This window comes from Pogona vitticeps, chromosome 3, assembly GCF_051106095.1.
Source record: "Pogona vitticeps strain Pit_001003342236 chromosome 3, PviZW2.1, whole genome shotgun sequence".
In the NCBI taxonomy this organism is placed as follows: Eukaryota; Metazoa; Chordata; class Lepidosauria; order Squamata; family Agamidae; genus Pogona; species Pogona vitticeps.
In genome coordinates, this window is record NC_135785.1 from 262,465,971 (window position 1) to 262,490,117 (window position 24,147).

The 24,147-nt window shown below is 45.4% G+C and overlaps 1 protein-coding gene across 2 annotated transcripts in view; it reads left to right on the forward strand.

Moving 5' to 3' along the window:
* ARHGEF17 (Rho guanine nucleotide exchange factor 17) overlaps positions 1-24,147 on the forward strand; it is a 187,394-nt gene that overhangs the window by 13,582 nt on the left and 149,665 nt on the right. The window lies entirely within an intron of this gene.

Here is a 24,147-nt window from a genome sequence, read left to right on the forward strand (position 1 = left end):
TATTTTTTAATTCTTCATTTTTTAAAAAAATAGCATACAGTTTAATTGTTTTTTAATGTTTAATTCTACTCTTTTAATATTGTGAGCCACCTTGAGTCTATAAAACAAACAAAGTAAAATTATTGCATTTCCTCTATAGAGCACACCATGGTAGAACCCCTTCTATTCCTCTTCTCCTGCTCTCTCCACAGCAGCCCTGCGAGGTAGGCTGTGGTCCAGAATGATTGACCCAAGACCACCCAGCGAGTTTTGATGATCTAATGAGAAGGATGGAGAGTATGGTTTGACGGTCGTGGGGATGATCGGTTGGGAGGATGGGCTGCCGTAGAGCCTAGAGGTGGGAGATCATTCCAGTGTCCCGAAGGAAGAGCCGCTGGCAATTTGAAAGGAGGCGTGGGGCCAAGGAGAGGCTGGCAGGCGTGGGGTGGTGGGTGGCAGGAAGCCAAGAGTGAAACCGCACAAAAGCAGCTGGGGAACGAACGGGCAGAGTTTTGAGCACAACCCAGACTCTTGAAGGCTGACAATGGAACTCACTGTCCTGCCTGGCTTGGGCAGCCGGCAAATTCTGAGCAGCTGGTGGGCGTTCTTGGTGTCCACGCTGCAAAGGTCAAGAAGAAGAAAAGCAAAAATGAAACCAAGCTTTTTCTGTGATTAGAGAAACAAACTCTCTCTTTTTTTTAATCTGTCTGGCTAAGCCGAAAGAGATTCGTAAACCTTGATTTGCGAATGCAGGTAGACTGGGAGTAGATGAGATGAATTGAACCAGCATTCCTCTTTGGGAAAAACCTGATCAAGGTTTGGTTTTGTGTGCTAGAAATCATACAGGAAAACACTGCCTGTGTCTCTTGAACTCACAAGCACTAGGATTTTTTTTTAATGGGCGTTATAGCCTTTTGAGGATATTTTTGGAACTCCCCGGGAATGGCCATAGATCTCAGGGTTTGCAAACTCTTTATGCCCAAGGAGTGTTTACCTGCCTGCAGAAATCAGGGTGTTCCACCCAAGTGCTCAGAGCCTTTAAAGTAGAACAGAGGTAAAATGAAATCAGATAAAACAAAACATAACTGGCTGGATAGCTGAGAGAGTTAGGGATCTGGCGGCTGAGTCAGAAGTTCGATTCCCCACTGGGCCATTGGCCTCGAGCAAACCGCACACCATCCCAGGGCACCCCAGAAAAAGGGGATGGGAAACCACTTCTGAATATTTTGTGCAGCTATCATTGTTAAAACACTTCTTATATTGCACATCTCTTGGTTCTAATCCCAGTGGATTCCAGGGTCTTCCTGTGGAAGACATTTCAGTTTTCCCCAAATGAGATAAACATCCAGATAGCCAGAATTTCGGCTTCTCAGCCAGCTTCGGTTTACCATAAAACAGCATGGGACCTCCCCCACAACACCCCTCTCATTGGCTGGGATGAAAAAGAATCCAAACCAAGGGAATCTGTTAAGCTGTTAAATTCCCTCCCCCATGTGTTCATTCGTTTGGTTTCTTCTTCGCAGGAAGAGGAAAAACCAAGTATGTCATGAATGGTTGAATTTTGGAGACGTCAGTGATCAAAGAGCAGGCGACAGTGTTGCAGCGCGCTGACTTTGTAGCGCTCCTTCTGGTTGGGAATTTTGGGATATATAGTTGGAAATAGGAACATTTCCAAGCTCTGGTTCCTTCCCAGAGCAGGAGAATGCAAAAGATCTGTCATGTTATTGGGTGCCCTCAATCCATGTGGCATTTTTCAGTGCAATGCTATGGAGGCAAAAACTAGCTCATAATTCACAATCCTAGAAGCCATGGTGGAAACTTGGAACCGTCTCAATTTTTCCTGATACCGGAGACCACATCAAGGGAGATCTCTGCTTCTCTTCCTTTTGGCGATCTGATTGCTGTGTTGTAATTCTGCCAGGCCTCTCGGGTGAGCGTGTGGGGCAGGCTTAGCCCCCCAGCCCCCTCCTCAGCCTTTTTGCTGTGAAATGTTTCCTGTGGTTCTTCACTGAATGTCAATTGTCGGATTTCCTGAATTGCTTTCTGGGTTGTTCCAAGGCATGACGCCCTGGCTGGTCTCTCAAGCAATTGTGTTTTGCAGCCTGAGTTGGCCTCAGCGGCTAGGACAAATTTCTAGATAGGAAGAAGCAAGGTGGATCAGGTCACCCAGACTGACCACTGACCCCTTTGCGTAGATTCAAAGCAGAAAAGCAACGTGTGCTGCTTACATACTGTCCCCCATCATGCTTAAAACACTCTCTGGGGAGCTTATAATGTAATTATGCAGGCTGCACGTTGCCCTCGCCTCCAGTGAGGTGGGTATTGACCTTGGAAGGAAGGCGGAGTGAACCTAGAGTCAGCTACTTCGGCTTGAACCTGGGTCATGTGCAGAGTTTGGGCTGCATTACTGCAGTTTAACCACTGCGGCATGAGGCTCAGCAGGTGATGTGCACATGGGGCAAAACTGAACACAGTGCTTCTGGGTTGCTCTTGGCTCCAGACGGTTTTAGCAAACGGACTATAAATAGGCATCTCTTGACTGGACAGGAAACAGATTGTTTGAAAAAGTATGTTTTAACTTGGTGCCCACTATGGCATTTTTTGTGTGTGTGTGTGTGTGTGTGTGTGTGTGTGTGTGTGTGTGTGTGTGTGTGTGTGTGTGTGTGTGTGTGTAAAAAAGATAGTATCCTGTATTTGCAGGATTTGTGCTGTAATCTCCTTATTATCAGTTGAAGAGGTGATTGGGTCCCTTTCCCTTACTGGTGGCGTTAAGGTTCTCAAAGCAGCCAAATCTCTCTCCTCTTTCCCTCTGCCTCGTAAGCCCAGCAGGCACCGTGGCACAGCCTCTGCCGGAAAGCTTTTTTGGAAGAGAACACGGAGGCTTGGATTCCAGAGGTTTCTCCTGGAGGTATTTTCCAGGAGAAACCCCAAGCTCTTTGATAGATCTCATGCTTTTGTATGCCAACATTCCCGAGCTGAAGCCTAGACATTCTGGGCTCAGGCATGAATCCAGATGTACACCCAAGTTGTGAGTCTATGGGGGAGTGCAACCCCATCCAGCACTAGTTGTTATCCCTCCTTTGCCTTCTGATGGACCAGGAGCACCTCTGTCTGGTCTGGATGAAGTTTCAGGTTTTTGCCCTCATCTGGTCCACCAAGGGTCGGTTTAGAACCAAAACAGCTTCCTTGAGGTTGGATGGAAAAGAGAGATCGGGTTGGGTGTCGTCCGCATCCTGGTGACTCCGGACAGCTTCTCTCCGTGCGTTCATGTCAATGTTAAAAAGCCTGGGGGACAAAACAGAAGCCTGAGGGGACCATACCACAGCCCAACTGCCAGGGTGTGGAGGTAGAGTCCCCCAGAAAAATGAGTGCGAAACCTTTTCTGAGTACTCCATATCTGGAAAACCCTGGAACATGTCGCCCCATATTGGCATAATGATCCTTCAGGACATGTCCCCGTGGGCAGTCTGTCAATTGGGGGCGCGCCCCGTGGCAAGCAAGTCTGTCTCGGCTACCAACAGAAGGAGTCGTAGAAATTGTAGTTTTATCTGTGGGTAAAAGCGGTAGGCACATTTACTGCCTGTTCGAATCCTCACCGCTCGGATGGAATGGACTCGAAAGCCAAGTTGGTGATATCCTTTCACCACCCTGTAATTAAACTGGGTGAAATAAGACCACGTTATCAAATCATCTTTGAGAGGCGACGGTTGCCCAGAAGAGGTTTTGCACCTTCCTCCCCGGGATCGCTTTGGGGCAGCCGGTTTACTTTTTAAAACCGGTTCAGATTTATTCCCTAGTTTGACCGTTCGGCGCCTCGGTCCGTTTTATTCACGTGGCTTTGAAAGCTTTATGGGAGATCCTGGGCTGCCAGAAAGACAAACAAATGCGTCCTAGATCAAATCAAGCACGGGCTCTCTCTGTAAACGAAACGTGATGAAACAGAGGCTGTTGTACTTTGGGGGGGGGGGAAGACTCGGAAGGAGAAAGGCCCTAATATGAAGAAAAGGGGAAGATCAGGAACGAGATGGATCCGACTCCCTAAGGGTTTACGAGAACTGAGCTTTAATGACAGGACCTGGGGACTCATCAGTTTCCCACTTCTTCATAGTCCAGGTGGAAGGTGGGTTCTTCTCTGCTGGCTTACTCGGTCCATAGCCCGAACACGAACCCGGAAGTGGATTTCTGTAGAAAAAGCAGCGATGTGAATATATGAATGACGTCAAGTCCTATTTCCTGTAGCATCTGCAGTTGTTCAGCAGACAGCATCCTCACTTCTTGCAGTTTGAAGTGCAGAAGACTAGATAATGCGTGCTGATATGTTTCTACATATTTTTGTCTGCATTTTTGGTGTGTGTATTTCATGTCCTGTTACTCTCATCGCAGGTCAACAGCTGTAGTGAAAGAAACAATGACAGAAGTAGTAAAAAATAGCAATGAAAGGGCTGAAGAGGGTAAGGATGATGACGAGGAGAAGAAGAGTATTTCAGAGACTGAAAACATAATAATAATTAGTAGTACCAGGTTAGGGTGTGCCTGCTTGGTTTTTGCTTTGATTTTTACACCTATATTCTGCCCTGTCCAAGATTCAGAACAAGTAACAGCAAGTAAAGTGCATCGTTTCCTGTGAAATGTTCTAAAGCAGATCAAAAAAGCAAAGCGCGCTGCAGATATACTGTACTGCCCCATAATGCTTAAAGCACTCTCTGGGCGGTTTACAGTTTAATTATGCTGGCTATACATTGCCCACCCCCAAAGCTGGGTACTCATTTGATCGACCTCGGAAGGATGGAAGGCTGAGTGAACCTTGAGCCGCTATCTGAGCCTGTAGGGATCAAACTCACGTCCTGAGCAGAGTCTTCACTGCGATAACCACTGTGCCACGAGGTGCCTTTATTCTCAAAAAATATTTATAATATTTCTGTCCTGCCTTTCTCCTTAAAAAGAACCCGAGGCACTCTCATGTTATGCTTTCACAACACAGGCACAGCCAAGAGAACTGAAAGCGTTCTTTGGTGGATCAAACAAGAAGGGCACCCTTCCCTCCAGCCCCAGGTGACGGGCATGGAGGGAAACCTCCTGGGCCCGTCCTATGGTGGTTGCACAGACACTTTGCAGGAGCTGGGGATGGCCTCAGCTTGCAGGTGTATATTTGGTGGCCTCTCCAGCAAAATTCAAAGAACCGGGTAACGGAGGAAGGAGAGGATCCTTCTCTGCTCAAGATCCCGGGAAGCTTTTACCAGCCAGAGGACACAGAATTGGAGAGAGTTGGGGGAAAGTGACCTTTTCAAAGACAATACTCACTGGGGAATGTGGAGGGTGGTCACTCCCGCCATCACCCGGCCCTCTTTCCAGGCTACAGCGATGGACAGAATGGGAGAAGTAATATTAAGCCGTGTTTTGTGTGGACGAACCAATAACTTTGGAGAATTTACATAGTAAAAAGCCAGATAACTCCTCGTTCTCTTACATGGCTCCAGATTGCTGCGGTCCTTCTTCCTTCTTTCTGCAAAAGCTATTTGGCACAGCTCGGCCTTGGCATCGCTTTTCTGTTCTCTTTCCTGGCAGGGAGTAGACGACGCTCGGTCTCGCTGCCACTTGACCAGAGAGCGCCGGGCAGTGGATCTGAGAAGCAGGCCTTATTTGAACTCACGGGCTGCCCCCCTCCCCCAGTGGGAGTGGGGGCTGCAGAAAATTAATCGGGTACAAAGCTTTCCTTTTAAGGGCAAAGTCTTTGAAACTCTTTGCTTGAATATCTCTCCTGCCTTTCGGGCCCGGTGGTGCCACAGCAGTAACATAAAAACAATATTTTATTTTCCTTTTGATTTATTATGTATCAAGGCAGGGGATGCAGGATTTCAGGGCTCTGCATGGAGGACAGGGGACGGGAACAGCGGCTCGAATTGCCTGGATGATTACGGAACCGAGGGGTTTACCTAGAACCGGATGTCGCTTGGCAGGGGAGACGCCCGATGAAACGGGATGTCCGGTCCGTCCTGGATCCGAAAGTGCTCGCTCTACTAAAGTGGAGAAAGGGGCGTTTACAGATAATGCAAAAAAGCATTATCTGTAAACGGTTGTAGGGCATGTTCTCGAATTATGTTCCTGCCATGGGCTGTGGCGGATGCAGGGATGGGGTTGAGAAGGCTAACGCTGAGCCCAGTTTAGCTACTCTGCTAATAAAACGGGTGAATTTGGAGGGTTTTTTAAACTGACCCCATGATGCAAAGGCTGATTTGAATTGGTCCAGCCCTCTTTGCTCCCAAACAGTGTTCCCCCCCCCTCTCTCTGCTGTTGGAGGGCTTCTGCTTTTTCAAGCCAGAATGATTTTAATGGGCTTTTCCCATTAACGGTTCATTGTGATATAATTTTTTTGTAAAGGTGGGGGCATGCCTGGAGGTAGTTTTTCAGTGACATAATAAGTTGGGTTGTGATGTTCAGGAGCGGGGAAACACACACATTTTTTCCTCCTCCCTAATCATCCTTAGATTTATTTATTTTTTTACATCCGGTATAAACAGTGAACCCCTGAATCCATCTGCAGCCCCCCTGTGTGAGCCTTGGCTGCGGGTTCAGACGTAATCCAGGCTGCAAATCAATCTCGGTGAAGCCAGATCTTTCCGATGCGACTTTCTGGTGTAGGGGTCACCCTAAAAGCAGCAGCAGCAACAAAAAAGCCTTCTTCGGGTACGTGCATAGTAGCAAAAGACAGAGAAAAGAAATCGTTTCTCAGCTACTCAGTGGGGATGGAAAATTGGTAACAGATGACAAAGAAAAGGCAGAAGTGCTCAATTCGGCACCGTCTTTTCCACCTCTTCTTTCCATCGGATGTTTGCTTCTCAGTCCACGGCTTATTCTGTCCCAACTCCATTCTGATAACCCTCCCTTTCCACTCTCTACCTTTCCCCTTCCTAGCCTTTCTTCTGCCTTTGGGCCTGGTATGAGGTTCTTCAGAGCAAATCTGGCTTCTGACCGATCAAATCCCCCTCTTGGTCAGCATTCAATTCCCCGTTTGGGGCTCCTTGACGGGGGGATGGACTAGATGACCCATAGGGTCCTGTCCAACTCTGTAGTATTGAAGATGAGAGTAAGAGGTAGGAGTAGTAACAACAATAATAAACAAACAGGATTTGTTGTCCAAAAAGTGGAATTTGGGGCCTCTCCTTTGAGCAGCTCACTGTCTTTAGCAGAAGTGTTCAATTTATGGTTTTTGTGGGTTTTTCGGGCTCTTTAATTTCAATTTATGTTTGCATGGAATGACAGCAGGGAAAGGTAGGAGGCATGTGGGCAGCAAACCTAAATATATCCTTGCCCGCCTTCTCCTAGCATTTGCAAGGGCCCTTCGAATGACGTCCCCCTCTCTCATCCTTTGACCCGCTGTGTTTCTTTTTTTTATTGAAGTCCAGGTCTGGCCCAGCTGTGTCAGCTTGTGGTCTCCACTGCATCATCCCTCCGGCCCTTGAATTCGCACGCACTCCCCATAGGACTTGGGCAGACTTAAATTCAAAGGAAGGTTTCCGTTGCTATCCGTTATCCTCCAAAACGGAGGCCAGTGTTGATCTTGGCACGCACAGAAATTTGTAGGCTGCAATGCACAAAACTCACAGTGGTGTAACTTGTTTTGGGATAGCCTACAAAACTTTGTTGTTGTTGTTTTGCTGGAATGAATGAACACAGACTGCGAGAACTGTAGAGGTGGAAAGGTCATCTCGTCCAGGGCGCCAGCTACTCCACGGCCAATGGGTCCTTGACCGATGACCCCTGTGGAAAACCTCCCGTGGAAGAGAACCCATAGCCTTCAAAGAGACTTTACCTCCAGGACGTTCTTCTTAAAGGCTTATTGAAGTCTGCTTTTTTTTCTTTTTCTTTTTCTTGTAATTTGAATCCATTGGTTTAGTTTCCAAGTAGCAGAAAACCTGCTCGCTCCATCTTCCACATGGCAGTCCTTCAAATTCTTGAAGATGGCTATCAGGTCACTTCTCGAGGCTAAACATACCCGTCTCCCTCAGTCATTCCTCATCAGGCTTGTTTTCCAGACGCTTTTCTGATCTGGGTTGCTGCGGATGCACGTTCCTTCTTGTCAATATCGTTCTTAAAACGGATCTCTTGCAGAAAGGGCCACAGGGGATGGCGACCGGTGTCATCAGATGATCCATAGGGTTTCTCTTTCATGGTCCAGAGTGGGTTTGATTGAAATCGAATCAATGTAATTTTTTTAAAAAATCTGAATTTTTGGATGGTTTAAATTTAAAAATTATTTTTTTTAAAAAAATTTAAATCATGATTTAAATTCATGGTCCCCAACCTTTTCCCAACTGCGGAGGGGGGGCGGAGCTGGCTCACACTCATACGCACGTGGCGCTTGCAGGGGGCGAAACATGCTCATGCGCATGTGCGCAATGGTGCTCACAGGGAGGTAGGAAATCAGTGTCTGCAGCCCTGTCCTGGATAGGCCGCAGACCGGGGGTTGGGGACCTCTGATTTATATCATTTTGATTTAAAAAAACATTTTATCCACTCTGTCTGCGAAAAATGATTCAATCTCTTTCCTTCATTCCTAAATCCCGCCCCCATCTAGTTTCTACACGAACCTGGCATTTTTTTTAAAAAAAGGGAATTTCACAAATGCATACTTTAGAACATTTTCTCTCATACAAATGCACTTCTGAATTTATTTATTTATTTATTTATTTATTTATTTATTTATTTATTTATTTATTTATTTATTTATTTATTTATTTATTTATTTGCCTGCCTGCCTGCCTGCCTGCCTGCCTGCCTGCCTGCCTGCCTGCCTGCCTGCCTGCCTGCCTGCCTGCCTGCCTGCCTGTATCTAGCTATCTAGCTATCTAGCTATCTATCTACAGTATTTGAGTTTTGCCGTGGATTTTACAGATTCTATGTGCTGGCTTCTGTATTTCCAGATTATGATGGGTGAAATCAGAGGTGGGCACACTGTGGCTGGCCTAGATTATCATGCCCCTCTGCAGTTCTTCCCCTCTATACATACATCCTTTGTTACTGGGTGCAATAGAAATACTCCATAAAACAAATAAACACCATAGCATTCTACTTAGTTTGAAAAAAAAACAACAACTATTTTGGACAATATGTCCCAGAATCCTCTAGCCACTGTGGCTATCGGCTGTTCTAGGTAGGGAATTTTGAGGGGGTGTGGCGACTTTGCAAAGTGGTATTCATTTTAATGCAAGTATGCACTCTACGTCTCCATAGATTATGGCTTTTGCCCTCTTAGAAAAGGTGTTTGTCCTCCATAAGAGGAGATGCTTCTTTTAAGACACCCTGTGATAAGAAGATCTACAAGGGTCAGCTAAAAACCCAAGGAAGAAAAGTGGCCCGGATTTGAATGAAGAGGGAAGAAGGTCCTAAATGAGGTTCGGACATCCAGTAATACATCTGCCAGTGGTCTTGCAGAGAGAAAAGTTGGCAACCTTCTCTGGTGTATTGAAGAGCACAAGAGTTTGATTTGTGGTTGTCTAGAATGAGCAAACATGAATGACTTCAGAAGCTGTTTTCTCCATGAGGAAGAAGCCCTTGAAAGGGTAGAAACACTGCTTTTTCTTCCGAGCCAGGAAAAGAACAAGAAAGAGCAGATACCGAATATGCTTGAGTCACTCTTTCTGTGATAAGATTAAAGAGAAGGAGGGGTTGGGGGGGGTTGAGTAATTTATTCCAAGGTGTTGCATCTGCTTTGCTGGCTGCTGCCTATGTGGGTCACCGTTTAAAATCAACCAAAATGAGAGAAAACAAATGAATTTTTTCTTTATAAACACGCAACAGATGGGCTGTTTCCTAACATCCGTGTTTGTTTGTTTGTGGTTGCCGTTGCTAACTTTGCCTGGAGACCACTGGGCTGCGAATCGTTCAAAATCTAGCCTCTTCATCTGGCCTATTAGGTATAAATGATACGTGGCTTGTTTGATCTCATAGGACATCTAATACTGTCGGGCATTTAGTCTATTTTTATGACTTTTAAATCATAACTTTGGAAGTGGTGTTTCTGATTATGCAGCTTTCCTGATCATGCTGTACGGCCACGTTGAACCCAGTGTTCACTGGGCACTGGGGGCGAGCTTCCTTCTCTGTGGGAAGCCTGGGAATAATTTGGGATCCCTAAGAATTTGCTTAAGAATTATTCAAGAACCCTGGAAATAATATCCCAAGCCTCAGAAGTCGGTTTCGTCGGCAGCTTTGCTCTACAGTGGTAGCTTCAGTTTCCTTACCTGGAAAAGTGTATTTTTGGACTGCAGTTCCTGGCATGCACAAGCCAAAAGGATCCTTTTCTAAGAAATCTTATTTCTTTCTTTGGCCTAGTATTTTCTTGCAATGACTGTCTTGCCCATCACCTTGCTACACAATCCTTTTGGAACAGAGATGTTTGGACTCATAGTGCAAAGCTTACACCTCCTTAACACTGCCTGGTAAATCAGGGGTGGGCAAAGGCTATAGACTGCATGTGGTCCTCACAGGCCGACATGTGACCCACAGCATCCCTGGGCACTCCCCCTTTCTATACTCCCCCCTTTTTTAATTAAAAAAAATCAGAAAGTCCTGTAGTCCAGTGGTTCTTAACCTTTTTGAAAGAAACGCCCCCTTGAGCCATTGAGGAAGTTATCATCGCCCCCCTCCCTACGGTGATGATATCTTATTTATTTATTTATTTATTTATTTATTTATTTATTTATTTATTTATTTATTTATTTATTTATTTATTTATTTATTTAAGACACTTAAATCCAATGACCCCTGAAAACAAAATTCAATTGCAAGAAAATGAAATGCCCCCCAAAAGTAACATTTAATGATTTAGTTGCAAGGGAATTTTAAGATGCAAAAAGAAATATTAAAAGGGCATAAAAACAAACCACAATGCAGGAACTAAAAATTTCAAGATGAAAACTCTGAAACTAAATTAAGATTGGAGGAAAATATATATTCATGCACACTGTAAAAAGGCTGCAGCCATCTTCACAGGTGTGGCTTGCTCCAGTGCCCCCCTACCGCCCCAACTTCTGCTCCAATGCCCCCACGCTGCCCCTTTTTATTCAACCGCCCCCCTGAAAAATGAAATCGCCCCCTGGGGGGCATTATCGCCCACGTTAAGAACCACTGGTCCAGAGCACAGACAGAGTTCTGACTCCTGTCCTCTGAAGATGCCAGCCACAGAGATGGGCGAAACATTAGGAAGAACAACCTTCAGAACACGGCCAAAGAGCCCGAAAAACCCACAACAGCCAGTCCTGTAGTTCTTCCGGGGGAGCCACGGAGAGCAATTTTGCTACGCTGTGGCCCTCTCACCCACATTTTTTAATTTAATAAAAGGGCCACTAGAGGGTGGTAGAGAGCCTCTCTATTTTAGAAAAAAAGTCTTTTTAAAAGAAAAATTTTTTGAGGAAGATTCCTTCTGTTGTTCAAGCAGGAAGCTGTTTTCATCATCTTCAAACTGCCGAGTTGGAAGGGACCCTATGGATCATGGATCCAGCCTCTGCCAAGGAGGCATCAGCGGGGGAATTGAACTCCCAAGTAAACCACTGAATCACCCAGCAGCCCTCACAGTAGTTCAGTCTGTAATAACCATAAAATCTGGGTAACCATAATGAGTTCCTAATTTGTGTCTGCTGTTTGGGGGGGGGGTGTCTGCTTACCAATCGCCAACAAGAAAAGATAACAACCGAAAAGAGAGACGACCACAACTGGGTTTGCTCAGAGTTTGCTAACTGATATGCTTAAGTGCAGAATTAGAAATGATTTTTAAATGTTTTAAAGAGTTCTTTGATCCTTTCTTCTTGAATAGGGAGTGACCCAATGACCCGGGGGCATATCCACACACCCCCAAGGTACTGAATCTTCAGCCCAGGCACTGCAAATGGAGGATGGCCCTCCTTAAAACGGGAGTCGTGGCCCCGAGAGACCCAGGTCACCTAACTCAGTGGTTCTTAACCTTTTTGAAAGAAACGCCCCCTTGAGCCATTGAGGAAGTTATCATCGCCCCCCTCCCCGCGGTGATATCTTTTTATTTATTTATTTATTTATTTATTTATTTATTTATTTATTTATTTATTTATTTATTTATTTATTTATTTATTTATTTATTTATTTATTTAAGACACTTAAATCCAAATGACCCCTGAAAACAAAATTAAATTCCAAGAAAATGAAATGCCCCCCAAAAAGTAACATTTCATGATTTAGTTGCAAGTGAATTTTAAGACGCAAAAAGAAATGTAAAAAGGGCATAAAAACAAATGCAGGAACTAAAAATTTCAAGACAAAAAGTCTGAAACTAAATTAAAATTGGAGGAAAATATATATTCATGCACACTGTAAAAAGGCTGCAGCCATCTTCACAGGTTTGGCTTGCTCCAGCGCCCCCCTACCGCCCCCCTTCTGCTCCAGCGCCCCCACGCCGCCCCTTTTCGTTCTACCGCCCCCCTGAAAAATGAAATCGCCCCCTGGGGGGCATTATCGCCCACGTTAAGAACCACTGACCTAACTCACGCTGACCCTTGAGTTTATAAGAGGGCTGTAAAATATTCCTCAACATCAAGTCCTCCCAAGAAGCATGTTCTGTCTAAACAGAGGTGCCTTTTTCTCTATACTCTTCCAACAAACATTGGAGGTTTGTTGCGTGTTTGCGATTTTCGAAAGTTTCTGAATCGCTCTGCGTCTGGGATCGGTGCCTCCCTGGCGCCCCTCAAGCCCAAGCGTCTCTTTCGAAGACATGAAAAATAAAATCTCGGGCAGGTTTTGGGATCCCAGACCAGAGTCGAAATGCCAGTCGGCGATTATGAGAAGGAGGCCAGTTGGACCTAAGAAAAATAAATAAGCCAGGCCAAGGAGTGGGTTGCTATGGCAACCCGGCTCCCAGGTATGCAGTCACGAGAAGGCTCATGGAAGGAGTTGTGTTACTCAACTGAAAATAAAATTCTGCTGGTTTCTACTGTGGCCAACCAATCGTTGTGGGTAGAGGTGTGGAGTTCTGTGCTTTGGGACTACACCTCCCAGAATTCCTGCCCCAGGGAATTGTAGTCCAAATACAAACCTGGATACCTGGTAATTTTGAGAATGAGGGTTGGAGAACTTTTTTGTGTGTTATCATAGTTGTCATGCAAGTGTGGGGAGATCTAGGTTGTGTTTGTGGCATTAATTTGATTAAGCATCCTTCTGTCTCGAGAGACGATGTTCTCGTGCTCCGTATGGAGGACTTGGAACAGCATCTCGTGTGGCTGAGAAGGCCAATTCGAGAGTGACAATCTCTTCCACACTGAAGACAAATACAATCTGTCCCCTGTCCAGCTCCCTTGATTTTGCTGCTTTCAGGACTGCCTCTTGGCCTCGGCCTGCTGGACAAGGGTCTCTTCAAATTGGGAGAGGCCACGATGCAACGCCTGCCTCCAGGCTGAATGCTCAGATGTCAAGGTTTCCCATCTGTTGAGGTCTATTCCTAAGGCCTTCGGATCCCGCTTGCAGATGTCCTTGTATCGCAGCTGTGGTCTCCCTCTGGGGCGATTTCCCTGCACTCATTCTCCATCCAGGAGATCCTTTGGAATCCGACCATCAGCCATTCTCACGACATGCCCAAACCAATGTAGATGTCACTGTTTTAGTAATGTATACATGCTAAAAATTCCAGCTCGTTCTAAGACTACTCTCTTTGGAACTTTGTCCTTTGTGGAATTGGACATAATATAAATATCAGTGCATTGGTGTTGTCATTGAGATGAAGAGACCGAGGTGTGAGAAGTTGTATTCACTTATAGTGGAATATAGGATGGGTGCTGATGCATCACCCGAAAGGAGAAGGCTGATCTGCCTAGGTTTGCACCCACCAATTTGCATGTGAAATTAGAAAGCATTTTCCTAATTTAACTGCTGCCCTGCTTAGGGCGTCTCATGAACCCTCGTCTAATTCTTGATCTTTAATCAGATTTGAGCCAGGCAGCCCTTCCAATGGAGAACTGTCTTTCCTGTAAGAAAACGGGCACATTAGTCACTTGGGTGAGATGGGATGGGGTCATTTTGTGAATGAAGGCAACGTATTTTCAAGGTGGTCTTGAAGCCCAAATGAAGGTCATTTCTGTGGCTGTTTTCATTTTGTGCGAAAAACCCAAAGCAACCTGTAGAACACTGAGGGGTTTTCTTGATTGCCACCCCATCTTGGAAAATTAAGTGATGTACCAGAAAATTTAGAAAATTAAGAAACTTTACCCCAGTGCCTTAAACTGGGGTATCTTGAGTTTTCTTCACCATGACTCTCTCCACAGGATTTGATTTTTGGACAATCCTTACTGTGAGACTTCTCGACTTTCCCCTTCGAGTTGGGCCGACCCCATTTTAAGACAAATGGAAGACCACCACCCTCCAAATCCAGATTCCCCATTCTGTTTTCTTCCAACCTTTGGACGTGGTCATTAAGATTTTCCCAACAGTGCACCATCTTGAAGGCAGCATCTGAGTGACAATTTCATTTCATTTTTAGAAAGGCAAGTTCCCAGTCCTCATTGTTACCGAGAAAATAAGTTGGGGGAAAAAAGCGTTGATGGTAGAAGTTCCAAATCCAGATGAAAGAAAACATTTCCTAAAGGCAGAGGGAGAAAAAAGCTGGGGACAATATATGGTGGTGGTGTTTTGTTGTCCTGTCCAACTTCTGGTTTTAATCCACTAGAAACCCCTCATGGTTAAAGATGGGCACGAACTGGTTCGTTCCAGTTTGTCCCAGTTTGTAAAGGTGGTGGCAGAGGTGCTGCTGCTCCCCTCCTCTGTCTCCTCTTCAATCATCCCCTTGCCTTGCCCAGCATCCTAACTTCCCACACGTCCTCAACTGATCTTCCGATCCCCGCCCCCTTGGCTGATCGTCCACTCAGACAAAAGGGCGGGGCAGAGAAGTCTGTGCTCTTGCTCGTGACTGGGAGATTAGCTGAGGAGACGGGGAAAACGAGCAAGCTGAGGGGCTGATTGGCTGAGGAGGCAGGGAAGGAGAGCAGCAGTGCCTTGTGCTGCTGCTTTGACGAACCGGGACGAATCGGTTCGTGCTCATCTCCACTCATGGTCTAGACCTCCATCAAACTCTCTGCATTCTGTCCCCACAGTGTATGGGAAAATGTTCCAAACATTTAAAAAAAGGAAAGCAAGCAAGCAAGTCGTGAAATAAATAATCTTGTCCGTTTTTTGCTGATTTCACTGGGCAGTTGCAAATCTGCACGAATAGGTAATTCGTTATAGTTCCATCAGCGAATAATTTCTACTTCATGGAATAAATATTTGAATCTCACTTATATTTAATATGATCCAGTGATGAACTGCTGGATAGTGTCATGGTTTAGGTCTCTGGCTGTGGAGCCAGAGTTTGGGAGTTCAGTTCCCCACCTGTGCCTCCTTGACAGGGGCTGGACTCGATGATCCAGAGGGGTCCCTTCCAGCGCTGAAGTTATAAAATTATAATCCTGCACCAAGCGAGAGAAACGCCTTGCCTTACCCTCAGCAATGTGCTTTTGCTTTTTTGCTTTTGCTCCCCGTGTGCCGTCTCTTAATTGGAAACATTCACGTCTGTCGTAGTGCCTTTGAAAAGCTTTTATCTTGCTAGGAATTGTCGTTGGTTCAGCCATTAAATGCACAGCTAGCCCCCGTGTCTTTCTGTTCCGTGGTTCTAGGACATGTGGTTCTAGGACAGATTGCCACCTTTAAAGGCTGCTCAGACAGACAGCAGGGGGGTCTTACGTCACTGCTTGTAAGTGGGAAGTGTATCCACAGCTCCATGATTCGGAAACTTCACTTCAGTCTACTCTCCGTTCATCATGTAGTGGCAAGCCAGTTTCTATCCGCTTGTTCTTTGCACCTCTCTTTTCTCCCAGGTTAAACCTGATTTTAATTTAAAATCAGAGCAGAACCAGAGAGGAGGTTATGCCAACGGTGTTGTGTACATACAGTGGTGCCTCGCTAGACGATGATAATCTGTTCCACTGAAATCGCTGTTTAGCGACATCACTGTCTAGCGAAAAGCAAATCGTCGTCTAGTGAAAATCGGTTTCCGAAGCAGGGACCAAACATTGTCCAGCGAAATTCCCCCATAGGAATCACTGTTTTGCGAATCGCTATAGCAATCGCAAAAAGTCAATGTCTAGTGAAAAAACTGTCATGCGGGGTAACTGTCTAGCGAGGCACCACTGTATTGTAAAGGAATTGAAGAGGGATCCCTCTGCAGTGTTTTTAGACGGCCGCATCAAGGAAAACAAGGACTGAGTAGGCAGATGTGTCGTTTCTGCGCAGATCTAAAATATGGACCTCTTAAGAGATATGTGTCTTTTGGCAGAAGAGGAGGAGACAGCATGTGTTTCGAATAAAGTTTTCATCCTGAAAAATACTCCAAATCTATGTCACGTTGGAACGACGGGCTAAACAAAGCGGGCTGAAGCCAGCCGTGATGGTTTTCTGTCAACAGTGGTGCATGCGGTAGGTGCCATTTTAGGTAGCACAAAAATGGCACCCCCCGGGAGGGTAAATTTGGTAACATGTACGAGTAGTAGTGGTTTAATAAAATACATTTCTTAGTGTATCTTTACAGTGTATGCAATGTTCGCAGAGTGCTTTACCGTTGCTACCACCGCCACAAGTTTCCATGGCCGAGCTGGGATTTGAACTCGCATCTCAGGAGTCCTAGTCTGACTTTCAGTCCACTCCAGCATGCTGGTTCTCAATTTACTCTGGCATCGTGATTATGTTGAATAGTTGATCCTGCTTCTACGGGTATTGTATTTCTCCAGTCGCCAGATTCAGAAAGTTGCTTTTTAAAAAGAGAAGGAAGGAAAAAGCAGAAAAAGTTCCGAGCATCACATGCCCTTATCCTGCTGTTTCTCTCAAGAGTTTGAGAAAGTTACTTCTGAGGGCTGTGGCTTCCAGAATTCCCCAGTAGAGGCATGATGCCATTCCTTGCTTGCTCGATTGCTGTATTTATTTATTGGACTTCCAGGATTCTCTCAGAATTCCTGAGCTAGGATTCTGTGAGTTCTCATCCCAGACATCATTTCGCTCACCTGCAAAAAAAGGCCTTTGAAGTCTTTGTTGGAAGGAAATGTCCATCATCCTTCCTGGGACTGGTGGTTCTTAAGGAAGCATCCTTCCATCGCATACAGGGCAATGAGTGCCAACTGTTAGGTGGAATTCACAGAATGGGAATAATGATGGGATTTGTAGTTGTTTTTTTGTTAAAAGCCTCCCCCGACTGGCCTCGGCACTCACAGTGCCATGGTGGGGGCACCCCTATCCCCCAAATATTTTCTGGGTTTTTGCAAGTGTGCCCTTTCAAAAAAAAAAACACCTGCTTTTTTCCAGGAGCTTTGAAGCAGGGAAATGGGGAAAGAGCAAAGCATTCTCTCTTGTGAATTGCCCAAACCGGGCTTGAAAAGGAAAATGGGAAGACGCAGTTGCATGCGTTTGCCAGTACCTGTAACAGTAAGTTAGGTAGACCCTGAATCTTCCTGCAGTAGAGCCACCATGGCTCGGTAGCCCTCCGGCTGATGCTTCCCTCTGTGTGGTCTCAGATTTGTAAACCAGTCTGGAACGGAGTGTGTTTAATAATAACAATAATAATAACACCGGCAGGCCTGCAGGCATGTTCCCCTCCCTGCTCCTCTTAACGTCTTGGGCTCTGCTGCTTTGTTTGGCAGGCTGGATTACTTTTGCGGCTGCTAGTCTGTGCAGAGATAAACAGGGATATTAAAAAAGGGAGGAGAGGCTTGCCTGCGTGCAGGGAAGCAGAGGGCTGGCGCATCCAGCTGCTCGTCAGATGCAGGGTGGAGGGATGCCGGAAAGGGAGGATTCAGGAAGCGAAGGGAGCGCCTCGTGCTCATGGGTATCAGTGTGTTGTCTCATGTTGGAAGCCTGTTCGGAGGAGCAGGCCGCCCGCCACCCGTTTTGGGGTGCAGGAAGAATTTTGTTTGTTATTGTTTAGTCGTCAAGTCATGTCCAACTCTTCGTGACCCCATGGACCAGAGCAGGCCAGGCCCTCCTGTCGTCCACTGTCTCCCGGAGTTGGGTCAAAGTCATGTTGGTCGCTTCGATGACCCTGTCCATCCATCTCATCCCCTTCTCCTCTTGCCCTCACACTTTCCCAACATCAGGGATTTTTCCAGGGAGTCTTCTCTTCTGATGAGATGACCAGAGTATTGAAGCCTCAGCTTCAGGATCTGTCCTTCCAGGGAGCACTCAGGGTTGATTTCCTTCAGAACGAATAGGTTTGTTCTCCTTGCAGTCCGGGGGACTCTCAAGAGCCTCCTCCAGCACCACAATTCAAAAGCTTCCATTCTTGGGCGGTCAGCCTTGTTTATGGTCCAGCTCTCACTTCCATACATCGCTATTGGAAAATGAAGAATAAAAAAAGACCCAAATGTTGTGGCACTTAAAGACTAACTGTGATATTTTAAGGCGAGCTTTCATGGACAAGTCCACTCGTTCAGACAAAAACAAGCACATACATATACACCCATATATGTATATACATACGTATACATTATCATTTAAGGGGGAAAAAAGAAGTGAGTCTTTAATGTTGAACGATGGACACACAGGTCACTAACTAACCCATTCTGGAAGATGCAGAACCCACAGGAGCAGGTGAGACGGTCATTGGACGTCTTGGGCTCTTGAGGTCTTCCCTCCTTGCTTTCTCTTTTCTCCTTTGTGCATCGTTGGTTCTTTTTATCTCAGACTTTTCATCCTCTAGTTTGATGGCCCTCTGCTCTTCAACCTCTTGGTCTTGAGCGAGAGCTTCCCAGTTGACTTGGTCAACGTTGCATGCCTTCAAAGCTGTCTTCTTCGGTGTGTCCTTGAATGGTGGGTTTCCTTTGTCCACCACACAACTGAGAACCTGCAGTCTGCTCTCCGGAAAGTATCGGGGACACTTTGGGAGCGGATTAGCTGTCATTCTGATGACCCAGGCCACCTACGGAAGGAGTTCTGGTTTCAGAATTGTTAAAAATCCAGGCCATGTTTTACAGCACCAGACAAAGGCAAAATTTTGCTCCTACGAATTTGAGGCCAAAGATTAAATATTGCCGGGTTGGAGTGAGGGCAGTCACAAAAGATGCTGGGGACTGCCTGCAACTTTAAGCTGCTTTGCCACTTCTTGTCGCTCTCCCTGAGGACTAGTACCTTTATAATTTATTAAAATGTGAATCTTTTAAATTGTTGGCATTAAATCTGATGGCAGATTCTCTCTCTTAAGTAATACAGTGGTGCCTCGCATAGCGAGGTTAATCCATTCCGGATTAACCTTCGCTATGCTGAAGCATCGTTGAACGGATCAAAAAAGCCCATTTGAACGCATTAAACATGGTTTAATGCGTTCCAAATGGGCCAAATACTCACTGTTCAACGAAGCTTCGTAATGGCCGGCAGCCATTTTCGCGCCCTCGCCTCGCTTAACGATCGTCGGGCTTCGTTTTGCGAAGATCGGTAAGCGAAACACTTACCGGTCTTTGCAAAGCGAATTGAGCCCTATTCAAGAAACGTTAAGCGATCGCATTAGCGATCCGAAAAAACGGATCGCTATGCGATTTTATCGTTATGCGGTGCACTCGTTAAGCGAGGCACCACTGTAGTTATGACCCACTTCAGGCTGCATAGCGTTAGTGAAAAACATGGTGGCAGAACGATGGGGTTTTGCACCCTTTATCCGGTCAGAATGTTCAGTTCCCTCTCAAAATGGTTAATGTTATTGATAACGGAGGAGGATTTACTATGAAACTAATGAAACTTAAGCTTCTGGGTCCCTAATTTCGAAGAGGCCTTGGACACAACTTGGAGCCACATTATTTAAAAAATATTGGGGATGATTGGTTGTGGAACAACCATATTAAAAAAGAGAACAGTGGTTACCCAGACCTTGTTGCTGGTTGCAAAGCCCCCCCCCCCCCAGTAAGAGTTCAAGCTTCGGGGGCCCAAAATGTAGGTCTACCTCTGCTTACAAGGCAATATAGGAACAGGCAGCAAAACATTCCCGCCCTTTCCGTATTCAGGATGTTTGACATTGCTTTCTCATGCAAGAGAGATGGGGGATGGCCTCCCCCCCCCCCGCTTGGCTTTCTACCAGAAAGAGGTGGGAGGAGGACCAGAGAGAGAGATGGAGATGAAGCTACTGAAGTTCAGGCTGTTCTGTCAGGGTCCTCTTCCTGGAAGTTTCAGAGGCTTTTGTTTTATTGGGCCAGTGGGATCCCAGGCAAAGTTCGCTTTCCCACTGTGTTTCTTCGCTGATTTTTGTGGCGTCGGAAAGCAGTTGACAAAAGGAAGCAATAGGCTGCCCCAGTGCAATCCCGTCTCTCTCACTTTTTGTTGTTGTTTGGTTGTTAAGTCATGTCCGACTCTTCGTGACCCCATGGACCAGAGCACGCCAGGCCCTCTGGTCTTCCACTGCCTCCCGGAGTTGTGTCAAATCCATGCTGGTCGCTTCGGTGACCCTGTCCATCCATCTCGTCCTCTGTCATCCTCATCTCTTGTCTTGACACTTTCCCAACATCTGGGGCTTTTCCAGGGAGTCTTCTCTTCTCATGAGATGGCGAAAGTCTTGGAGCTTCAGCTTCAGGATCTGTCCTTCCAGGGAGCACTCAGGCTTGATTTCCTTTAGAACTGATAGGTTTGATCTCCTTGCAGTCCAGGGGACTCTCAAGAGTCTCCTCCAGCACCACAGTTCAAAAGCATCAATACTTCAGCAGTCAGCCTTCTTTAGGGTCCAGCTCTCACTTCCATACACCACTACTGGAAAAACCATAGCTTTGATGATGTGGAAAGGACTATGCTGCACCATACATTGGTACAAATTTACCTTTCCGTCTTCTGTGGGGCTTAGCCATGGTTTATCGTTACGTATCCACCAGTCTTAACTTGCTTGAAGCAGACAAGGTTCCAGTGGATCTGCAAAGCCCGATTAAAATTGGCTGTGGTGAACACTAACCTTGTTTAAGCAAAACAAACAAACAAAAAATACCCCAAAACAAAAGAAAAGCATGATTAAGGCTAAAAAGCAGAGAGGAAGGGGTATATATTCTGAAACGTGTGTGGGAGTGAGTTTGATTTCTGCATGGTACCATAGCAGGCATGTTTACTTGCATACATGTAACATGTAAAAGAAATGTTCAAACAGCAGATCTAGGATGGAGACCAATAGGAAGTTCATACCTGTTATAAGCATGAAAACTTGAAACTTCCTCTCTCAAACATTTATGAAGTGTGACACTTAGCTCTCCGGCCCCATGAATTGCCAATTATTTTAGGTCAAGAAGAGCCGTATGCTCAAGATCAACTCAGTGGTTCTCAACTTTTAATGCTCTAGGTGTTTTTGACTTGCGATCCCAGCGTCCCCTGACAATTGGTCAGATTGGTGGGGACTTCTGGGAGTTGAAGTCCAAAACCACAGGAAGGCCAAAGGTTAAGAACTAACCAGAGGAACCAGCCGAAAATTGAGTGGATTAGGAATGTATTATACTTTTTTTCCCCAAGCCTACGACCCAGGAAAAAAGGAACTTAGAAACGTTCCTTTTTTTCATTGACAGCACTTAGAATCCCAACCTGTCCAGTGGATTCTGGGTGTTGTTATCCAAAAAAAAAAGTAATTTTTTTTCCTGAGCTCTGGCAAAGAAGATCTTGTTCTGGGACCTGTTTCTCTGTGGACTTAGGCAGGGAGGTGGCTGTCCCGAGAACTGCTTTTTGAAATTCTTCTCCCTAAAGATGTGGGGAGGTGTCGTCTGGGCTCTAGACCCTGAATTCTTGTTATGTACCATCAGTAAGTGGCTTCCCCTTTGATCAGAGAGTCATAGGGACCCCTTCTTTGCCTATGGAAGGGTGTTGTACTGCAAGAATTTTTCCCCCCAAACCCCAAAATATTTTAAGGATGGCCTCTTGCCAAAGTTGAAAGAATAGTGAAAGCAGTTTCGTAAATGGGATGGGTCTTTCTGTATGTTGTTTTCGAAACATTTTCGTCCTCGCTTTTCAACCCCGAATGATCGAGGGCATCGTGGGCAAAGAGGGAAGTTAGCTGAACGCAGAAACAAATTATTTGAAAATTACCCCCAAGTTCGTTTGCGTGCTCCCAGGCAGGTTTCTGGATCCCAGCCATTATTTTATTAAATTCTACATTATCTCATCGTTCCTGTATAGCATATTAAAAAAAAAAACCCGCGCTGAGCTTTCTGGAGGAGTTGATTTAAATTTAACCAATCAATAGGCAGATCGTTTGTCAGCAAAAAAAGAGAAAAAAATAATAATCTTTGCTCCGTTGACAGCATGCGTTTTGTTTGGCTTCAGTTTTGCTTCGGTTGTAGCCCAGAGGGGTGGAAGGATGGGGAGCCTTCCCCCTTTTAACTGTTGACCTGAGGCTTTTACCTTCTTCAACAGCATTAGATGTGCACAGAGCTTTAGCTGGCATAGATTTAGTATAGAAGTCCATTTGCTAGAACTCTGTATATGTGCTGGATGAACAAGTTGAGTTGGATTTTATTTGATCACATTCTCAAGAGTTTTAGTCCAAGAAAGTAACCTAGCAAAGATCAGGTAATACTGTACACAACGGTTGATGTGACCAATCAGTTCTACACAGTACCATGAGACTTGGTGGCTTTTTTTTTTTAAATCCTTGTTAACTGGTTGTTGGCTTAGTAGATCTGTATCTTGTTTTTCAAATAACTTGTGGAAACGTAGCTGACTGATACCTTGTTATTTCTGAAGTGTAGATCCACCGTAATTTATGTTCATGATGCAGCTTCAAATTCAAAATTGCAAGCAGCCCCATAGCTAGCAGAACCGACAGTCCAGGAGATAAAACTTAAAATCAGAATAGAGTTTCATAGCTGCTTGTTGTTGTTGTTTAGTCGTTAAGTCGTGTCCGACTCTTTGTGACCCCCATGGACCAGAGCACGTCAGCCCCTCCTGTCTTCCACTGCCTCCCGGAGTTGGGTCAAAAATCACATTGGTCGCTTTGATGACACTGTCCATCCATCTAGTCCTCTGTCGTCCCCTTTCTCCTCTTGCCTTCACTCTTTCCTAACATCAGGACCTTTTCCAGGGAGTCTTCTCTTCTCATGAGATGGACCAGAGATTTTACCAGAGTCAAAATCCGCAAGACAAGGTAGAACTAAAAAGATTTGCCAAAGATCACTCTTTGTGGATGGATTCAAACCCCCCCATCTCAAAAACTGGTTGCTCCTGGAGAAGAAGGGACCAGTCAGCATAGCAAATAATGATCTGGTAAATGTCTGGTTGAGGGGGTTTAGGGTAAGGCCATGAACCCTTGTCAGAATTGCTAGTACAGAGGAACATTGGGACTAGTAGTCTAGTGAAGTCTGGAGGATGGCACATTTTGCTGATTAGGTATGCACGGTCAACTTATAGCAACTCTAACAGGGCTTTCAAGATAAGTGAGGTATTTAATAAGTGGTTTTATCAGTTCCACTTCCCCCGTGTGTTTCCATGGCTGAGTGGGGATTCAAACCCAGGTCTCCTAAGTCCTAGTCTACCACTAGGACTGCATTAAAACAATAACCCCACATTAAAACAAGATACTAGTTAATCTTTAAGGTGCCACCACATTTTTTTTTGCCTTTTTAAAATAACTTTTTTACTTTTGTTTTGTTTCTCGCCCATAATGCTTGCCCTGACTAACACGGCTACCCCGTCTCCAGCGACTTCTTAACTGCTGGCAATTCACCGCTGAAATTTACGTCAGTAGACTGGCAGCTGTGTTGTAACAGGATTTGGGCAAATGCTTGTCAGTTTCCCAGTATTTTTGCTGAATTGAGAAGTCAAGGATAGCCAGGCAGCAATATCTTCATCCTTCCTTCACCCTCTGGAAGAGAAAGAGAAAGGTCAGCAGGGTATGCCAGACGTTGGTTTATTCATTGAAAATATTTTTAACCTGCTGTTCTCCTTCAAAAGGACCCAAGGCAGCTTACAACAATTAGAAGACAAGGAATATACAATACTAAAGGATCAATGAAAACAAAATCAAAATAACCCTAAGCGACACCAAAACATATTCAATGCAGTAGGGTACCACCATCCATTTAAAAAATTCAACTCAGTGAGCCAATCATGAAGGGAAAGCTTGCCCGAAGAGAAAGGTCTTGGTCTGCTTACAGAAGGGCAGGCAAGATGGGGCCAACCTGG